General features: G+C 38.6%; 1 long non-coding RNA gene across 1 annotated transcript; it reads left to right on the top strand.

Moving 5' to 3' along the window:
• The first annotated feature begins 516 nt into the window (after nt 1-516).
• Nucleotides 517-2477, top strand: LOC311060831. Its single transcript, XR_014602327.1, has 3 exons — nt 517-606; nt 2031-2090; nt 2391-2477. It is a non-coding gene; the product is annotated as an uncharacterized lncRNA (long non-coding RNA).
• The last annotated feature ends 6264 nt before the right edge of the window (nt 2478-8741 follow it).

The following is an 8741-nucleotide window of genomic DNA, read 5'->3' as shown; positions in this document are numbered from 1 at the left end:
TGAAGCACATTAATAACGCTTAAATAGTTAAAAAAAAAGTTTGACAAATTGCGAAAATAGCAGATCTACAAGCTCAAGAAACACACCCGTGTTTCCATGTGTGCGTGCGTGCGTGCGTGCGTGCATGCGTGTGTGTGTGTGTGTGTGTGTGTGTGTGTGTGTGTGTGTGTGTGTGTGTGTGTGTGTGTGTGTGTGTGTGTGTGTGTGTGTGTGTGTGTGTGTGTGTGTGTGTGTGTGTGTGTGTGTGTTTGTGTGTGTGTGTGTGCATGCACATGGCTCACCTTTGTCATATGTAAGAAGGGGAATGTAAGAAGATAAGGAAACACTGTGCTACGTGTACGTGTTGCAAACTAAATGGCAAACATGCATGGCGGTGAATTGCAATATTGCTACTGGGTTTGTAATATGGAGGCATACATTTATATCATAAATCTCTTATGATCACATAGTGATGTTTACATTCTTACAGTTTATAGTTTGTATTGTTAAAAGTAAAATATTTTGTTTTGTCATCAAAAGCCAGGAAAGTTGTAACTCTGCTGAGGACATGGCTGATAGTGATCCGTCCAAGGATGCACCTCTGACTTTTAAAGAAGACCCTCTAAGGTAAGACATACTGTACATTTGGGTGATTTTGTTGAACATTATCATTATTCATACCCGATGCCTGCCACATGTCCCACATGTAGTCACATAATTGTCAGTGGTGTAAAGTAACTAAGTACATTTACTTGAGTACTGTACTTGAGTACAATTTTGAGGTATTTGTACTTTACCTGAGTATTTCCAATACTTTTACTCCACTACATCTCAGAGGCAAATATTGTATTTTTACTCCAGTACAATTATTTGAAAACTTTAGTTACTAGTTACTTTTCAGATATGAATTATTATATTATGAAACATGCATTAACCACTTTAGCCCTATTTTATACATAGGCTATTTGAAAATAGCCGATCTACAAGCTCACAACGCGTCGCATCGCGACGCGTTGTGAGCTTGTAGATCTACTATTTTCAAATATTTTAGTACTTTTACTTTTGGTACTTTAAGTACATTTTGATGCCAATACTTTTGTACTTTAACTCAAGTACATTTTGAATTATGGACTTTTACTTGTAACAGAGTACTTCCATATTGCAGTACTGCTACTTCTACTAAAGAATTTGAGTACTTTTTCCACCACTGATAATTGTGAAGCACATTAATAACACAGTTTGAAAAATAGCGTAAATAGCAGATCTACAAGCTCACTATTTTTGCTATTTTTGCTATTATTTGCATGTGTACGTGCGTGGGTGCACGTGTGTCCTTTGGTGTGTGTACATGCACAAGGACCACCTTTGTCATACAGTATGTAAGAAGGGGAATGTAAGAAGATATGGAAACACTGTGCTACGTGACGCAAACGTGACAATATGCACACTGTTTGGAAGCAGGAGAGATTTCTACTCACAGGGCATCCCATAATTATTAATCATCTCCCACAACTTCTAAAGTCTCATCTAGTGCCTCACACATCAGTAGTAATACCATGTTTGGATGCTAGTGTCACAAGACACTAATAACACAGCATTGCTTTGTGTTACTTATTATTTTACTGCTCTGGGATGCCCCGTCTCTGAGTCCCACAGAGGCATGCCTATCTAAAAGTAATAAAGGTTTTGATATGGTGATGTAGAAGAATGATGGTAGACAGTGCCTTATATTATTGTGTTGTTCACCTTTGGACCTTGGGAACAAGCTGTATCCAAAACAATAAATATAGGCCTATTCTCTGGCTTCTTATCCCTGTGATATCCGGACAGTCAGAACATATCAGAGAGTGAGGTGAAAGACATAACAATTTTAAGGTGCAATTCTGCCATCATTTTTCCACAGTGATTCAATTTTGTCTAACTTAAGCGATTATGGGTTACTCATCTTTATGCAGCCACAACAGCAAAACACGTTAACGGCCAACTTTGATCCAATGCTAACCTTGCCCCCCTCCCCTCTCAATGCATTCTGTCATATTGTCCAACTCCAGTGGTTTTTCAGCGGACAGCAACAAGGACTCTGCTTTCTCCTGCCACCAGTCAAGTCAGAGGTCTGTTCTGATGATCTTTTCACACTAACATTTTTCAAAAATATCATTACATGCTGAATGTTATGAAACTAAATGGCAAACATAGTATGGAGGCATACGTTTTTAACATAAAATGTAGGACAATGTCATCTCTTAAAATGTTATGGACAAAGTGATGACGGTAACTGTGACAACAAAGCCCATACCCCGTGGAAAAATGAATGCAAACTAGAAAAAGTGCATCTTGACTCTGTGATGTATCATCCATACAGTTTATAGTTTGTATTGTTCAAAGTATTGATTTTGTTTTGTCATCAAAAGCAAGGAGAGTTGTAACTCTGCTGAGGACATGGCTGAAAGTGATCGGTCCAAGGAGGCACCTCTGACTTTTAAAGGTATCCCTCTAAGGTAAGGTACAGACATTTGGGTGATTTTGTTGAACATTATCATTACTCATAACACTCAGTATTGTACATTTCACCATGTAACTGTATGCACTCAAAGATGTACAAAATTCTATTTCAACATATTTTCAAACAGACAGAACTTACAATTTTCATCTGACAGTGATATAGAGAGGTGCCAGTCCAGCACTCATTCTTATCAAAGGTGCAGTATGGTCTCATTACTACATTAAATAACTATGTTATAGTAACTATGTTCCCTCAGCCCTCTCTTTAGCCTATTCATAATTTTTGGGGTTGGGATTGGCATTGGAGTATGGGTTGGGGATGGGGTTTTGATTGATTGATTGAATACTTTATTTAGAAAGACATGGTAACAGTACATGGAAGTACAATTCACAATACAAGGTCCTCTAAACTGAATCGCTCATAAATAAGCTTGGCTTATTTAAAATGAGATCCCCACGCACTCAAATCATGATGACATTTAAGAAGACATACAAATATACACTATGCAGAACGTCATACAATCAGCTTACAGGTTACTGGTATGAAAAACAGGAAATATGTACAATAGACAGTTTTAGGAGGAGGGGAGGGGGGGGGCAATTTGGAATTGCAGCCTCCTGAACGTGATTCTTTTAGGGCAGTTTTGAAAGTGAGTACGGTTTTACACTCCTTTACTCCTTTGGGTAGGGCATTCAACATTTTGGTTGAATAGTATTCCCTTGTTTGTGCCAAATCTGTGTTGGACATGATCAGTGGAGCTGCTGGTGTTATGATTGTGGACTTCATTTACGTTTTGGAAGTATTTTGACATATACAGGGGGATCCCAATGTTGTGTTGAATCTTGTAGACCAGGCTCATAGCACCCTGAGCCATCCAACCCTAGCAAAGTGAGCAGGGGTTAGATGGGTTGTATGATTGAGGCCAAGAAGTAGCCTTACCAGTTTGTTTTGGGATGTCTGAAGCCTTTGGTGGGCACTCCTGCAATCCAAAGATTGCAGCAGTGCTCCATATTGAAGAAACTACCCCAAATAATGAATGCAGCATGCAAATTCCGTGAAGTTTTGCACACACATTCCCACTAGGCTGAGGAACAATTGCCACCCTTTTGACATTGCCCTGTTATAGCCCCACCAGGAGGCCGATTTTTGCACAAAAAAAAAGTTTTTGCAAAACAGATTTTGTCCAAACATCACACAAATCAGCACACATTATCTCTATAGTTCAGTCAGACAACTCTTGGATTACATTTTAGAATATAGTTTTATTGAGCATAATTGAGCATAGATATATGAAGCATAGGTTGGCGTCAGGGCTCTGTATCTATTCATTCCCTGTAAGTATGAACATTTTAATAAATGTTACATGCCAAATAGCATTTACAGGGAATGAATTAAGACCCCCATGGGAATCTAGAAACAGAGCCTACAGGTGGATGCCAGGGAGGCGTTGGGATTGAGAATCTTCATGGGCAGCAGCAGACAGCGAGGTAAGCGACAGACAGCAGATGATACGGCAGGAGGCAGCGATGATAGCAGAGGAGCAACAGCAGCAGCAGCACAACAGCACAGCCAGAGAGAGAATCCAGAATGAACAGGCAGAGAAGTTTAAATAACCACCCAGATCAGGGGAAGAGTGCATGTGACTGGTCAGGCAAAATTGAGCAAAAAGGTGTTAAAGGCGTTAAAACCATTGCTTCACAAAATAAGGTATCCCATATGCGACGACAACTGATGCGAAAGTGGATGAGACAGAGACACTACTGTTTGTTTTGGTAAAGTAAGTCATATACAGACATATTTGTCCAGAGGGGCACGGGTGGACATCTAGAAATAAGAAAGAGCCACCTTATTTATTGTATAGTGGCTATAGTCTTTACAACTATGTTTGCGTGTGTTCGTGTGCTAAAATGAGTACTTGAAGCTTACTTAAAAATAATTAACATGCCCACATGGTTAACTGCAGGGCTTACAAGCATTGATAGGATACTGTACATTCACTTCATGAATTAAAATAATTTGAGAAATCATAGCAAAACATACAGATGCACATCAGACAGCCAGACACACACAGCTGTATACATTGCTAATCACTAAAGCTATTTTGGCTTGCATATGTATTCGATATTTAATGTTAATGATTAGTTAAACCGATAACAGTGCATGCTTCAGCCTGCCTGCTGCTGCTACTATAGCTGCCTGCAGTACAGGCTCATGTCATGCAATCACAACACCACTGCAGTGTGCTTCTGCACGCACATAACAGTAACCATGACAGCCATGACCAATATCCTTCTTTATCAATATCTAAGCTATAATGATTATAACATTGGCACAGCAGCCTGTTAATTCTGTAAATGAAGAGTAGGCTGCTCACCATGTCAGTCGATGTTCCTCCAAACAACTCCATTATTATCACCATTTCCAGTTGATAACATGGTCAATCGACAGTATGCTGTTTATCCATTGTCCTGAGTTTTTAATTAGTTGTAATTTGGAAATTGAAAGATCTGTCTGGGCTTGCGTTGGTGATGGGAACTCATAGCTTGCTGTACTGCAAGCCTAAAGCCATGCAAACTTTACTAAATGACAAAATGTTTATTGGACAGTCTGTTTAAATATTCCCAATTCAACATGCTTTTTGTCTTTCCGTGTTTGAACTCCACTGTTGAGTTTATTATATCCCGTTCATGTTCGCTGAATTTAAACTGATGCAACAGCAGCAACACTGCCAACAAGTTGCTGATGATAAGCCATTAATTATGGCAACTGTTTTCCAAATAAGATCTTAAATATGAATCAGTCAGGGGAACAAATGTGCTCTCAACTTCTATGTGTTCTTCTACAGAAAAAAAGAAAGAAATAAGAAAAAAGATGAGAAAACAACAGAGGTATGGTTCCATAACTCTGCTTCCCTTTGTGGCTTCTTATTAAGCAGACTTGCAACGTCACCAAGTAGATTTTTAGAAATGGAGATTTTTTCTTCTTGGGCAGAAAAAAACTGTAACACTCAAGTGTCTTAATAAAGAAAGTAAATGAAATTGCCCCACCGATTATAGTACCTTGCAAAATATTCAGACTCCTTGAAAGTCGTATGGATGTTGGTCGGTCTGTCCAACACTTTGGTCCCAAACAACATCTCGAAAACGTCTGACTGAATTTTGACTGATATCTCCTTTGGGAGTAAAATGAAGTGAAAATGGTGGCCTAATGGTGGCCCTACATTAAAGACCACATCTGGGATTCATGAAGGCACACAGAAATTCAATGGATATCCAGCCAGTAGTTTCTGGGATTTTTAGTTTGGGTTCAAAATAGTGAACAGATAGTCTGACCTACAGTACCAACCGAAAACAATCCTTAGGAAGAAGGGTCAAGGGTATGAATAATTCAGCAAGGCACTGCTGTATATTTATACCACAATTGTCATAATATTTATCTATGGTACACACACTTATACAATAATTATGAATGGAGATTACAGGGGATCAAAGGTTATACATATGTCCTAATTCCAAATCAATACAATTCCCTAGTTAGTTGATGATAATTACTGGATGATGTATTTCATTAGCAGAGTATACACGTTGTTTGGGTCAATGTTCACTTTAACAGGTTTGGCCTGCTAATTACAGTATTTTAAAATTATGTTTGCTCCTCATTATTAACAAATACATTTTCATCATCTCAGACTTCATCTACAGCTGGAAAAGGGGTGACTGCTGTACTGAAGTATATCTTCATCAGTGCAGTAGTGGTTCTGGTGGTAATGACATCATGTCGTTATCTCTTTGTAAAAGGTAGGCTTTTTTATTGCATTTATTGTAATTATTGTAGGTGTTTATAGTTTGCTATTTAAAAAAACTCCTGCACACCGTCTTCAAATGTAATTAAAAAGTTTTAATGGGAATAACAACATTTCGGTCTGTTAGACCTTCATCAGGTTATCTTTAGGCAAAGAATATAACCTGCTGAAGGTCTAACAGACCAAAACGTTGTTATTCCCATTAACGCTTTTTAATTGCATTTGAAGACAGTGTGCAGGAGTTTTTTCTTTCAGTGCGTTGGGGCCCTCGTTTGGTCTTCTCCTACGCACCTGTTGCCTTTGTAGGTGTGCAAAAGACTTGCTTTTTATAGTTTGCCATTAAAAATATACTGTACAAATTTATGTTAATGAGAAGGGATTTTGTTTTCCAGAGCTGGTGGTAAATCACAATCTGCAAATTGTAATGCTGGGCAAAGTGGGAGCAGGAAAAAGTGCAACAGGAAACACTATTCTTGGGAGAGAGGCCTTCAAAGTGGATGCTTCTCCTGTATCTGTGACAACAAAATGTGAAACACAAAGTGGTGTTTATGGTCACACAAATATCACAGTGATTGACACACCAGGAGTCCTTGACGAAATGAAAGTGAAAGTGGCAGAATGTGTTGATTACCTAGAGCCACAGGCTCTGCTTTTGGTGATACGACTGGGGAGGTTCACAGAAGAAGAGAAAAATGCAGTCCAGTGGATCAGGAACAGCTTTGGTGAGCATGCTCCAAGGTTCACCATCGTACTGTTCACTCATGTAGATCAACTGAAGGGGAAACCGGTGGATGATTTTCTGAACAGCAGCCCAGATCTTAAGGCCCTCGTCTCCAGTTTTGGTGGTGGATATCATGCGATTGACAATGAGCTCAGAAACAATGAAGGAGTGGAAAACAACGAACAAGTGGAACAGCTGCTCAAGAAAATTCTAGCTTTGTGCTACAAGACCTGGGGCCACACTAACACAAGAAAGGTTCAAGAAAAGACGCAAGCTGTGGAAGAAAGGAAGAGAGAAGAAATCGAGAGACAGATGAAAATTGAACAGGAGAAAAGGAATCGTGCAGAAAAGCAAGCAAAGGATGAACAGGAGAAAAGGAATCGTGCAGAAAAGCAAGCAAAGGATGAACAGGAGAAAAGGAATCGTGCAGAAAAGCAGGCAAAGGATGAACAGGAGAAAAGGAATCGTGCAGAAAAGCAGGCAAAGGATGAACAGGAGAAAAGGAATCGTGCAGAAAAGCAAGCAAAGGATGAACAGGAGAAAAGGAATCGTGCAGAAAAGCAAGCAAAGGATGAACAGGAGAAAAGGAATCGTGCAGAAAAGCAAGCAAAGGATGAACAGGAGAAAAGGAATCGTGCAGAAAAGCAAGCAAAGGATGAACAGGAGAAAAGGAATCGTGCAGAAAAGCAAGCAAAGGATGAACAGGAGAAAAGGAATCGTGCAGAAAAGCAGGCAAAGGATGAACAGGAGAAAAGGAATCGTGCAGAAAAGCAAGCAAAGGATGAACAGGAGAAAAGGAATCGTGCAGAAAAGCAAGCAAAGGATGAACAGGAGAAAAGGAATCGTGCAGAAAAGCAAGCAGCGAATGATCGGTTCAGTATGAACTTTTGGGCTTTTATAACGTTTCTAATGGCCGTGGGCATCATTATGAAGTGGAAAGAAGTGTTTTAATTGAGAGATTAAAGTGACAACTAGTCACTTGGCTGACATTGTCAATTGAGTCAATCGTGGGATGGAATAGAATATGGAAAATCTGACATACATCGATACATCTTGATCACATAACTAAAAATCTGTAGGATTAATAGCAAAAGTGTGTTTTGAATGAAACGCAAAATGTAATCTCCAGTTTAGAGGAGATCATTATTTTTATTTGATGATAACAAATTACAGTTTTACATGACTAAATAATGTGCCACATAAGAAATGGTGGTGTAAATTAAGTAACATTATTTGTCTGTTTTCAATAGAATAGAATAATTATTTTGTCACGATATATATATGTATGCACATAATGTGAAATTCGTCTTCTGCTTTTTACCTATTCTATAACAACTAGGAGCAGCACAAGGGCTTAAACACCTTAAATATTTGAATCATCTTTCACTCAATAGGGGCAATGCCTGTCGCAAGTTGATGATGTCATTTATCCATGTGTGGTTCAGCCCTGTGGAATGTATGGAATGCATGTGCAAAAAAAACATAAACATAAAAATATTGGTTTGATGCTCATATTAATCTTAGGAAATATTACGTTTTTTCTTCTTCAAATATTTAAGGTGTTTTTAATTTTGCATTTTAGTTGTAGAGGACAATTATACTGTATTAAGTCATATTTGGCTTATTAGCCAGGGATCCTTTTAAGTGTATTTTTATCTGTGTATGTTTTCTCTGTTTTTAAATATTTTACTTTTATAATATGGTGTTACATTGGATGTTTGCTGGGCTCATTTAAA

This window comes from Gymnoscopelus microlampas, assembly GCF_963454915.1.
Source record: "Gymnoscopelus microlampas genome assembly, chromosome: 14".
NCBI lineage: Eukaryota > Metazoa > Chordata > Actinopteri > Myctophiformes > Myctophidae > Gymnoscopelus > Gymnoscopelus microlampas.
The sequence above is the reverse complement of the archived record's forward strand: the minus strand, read 5'-3'. Positions and strand labels throughout refer to the sequence as shown.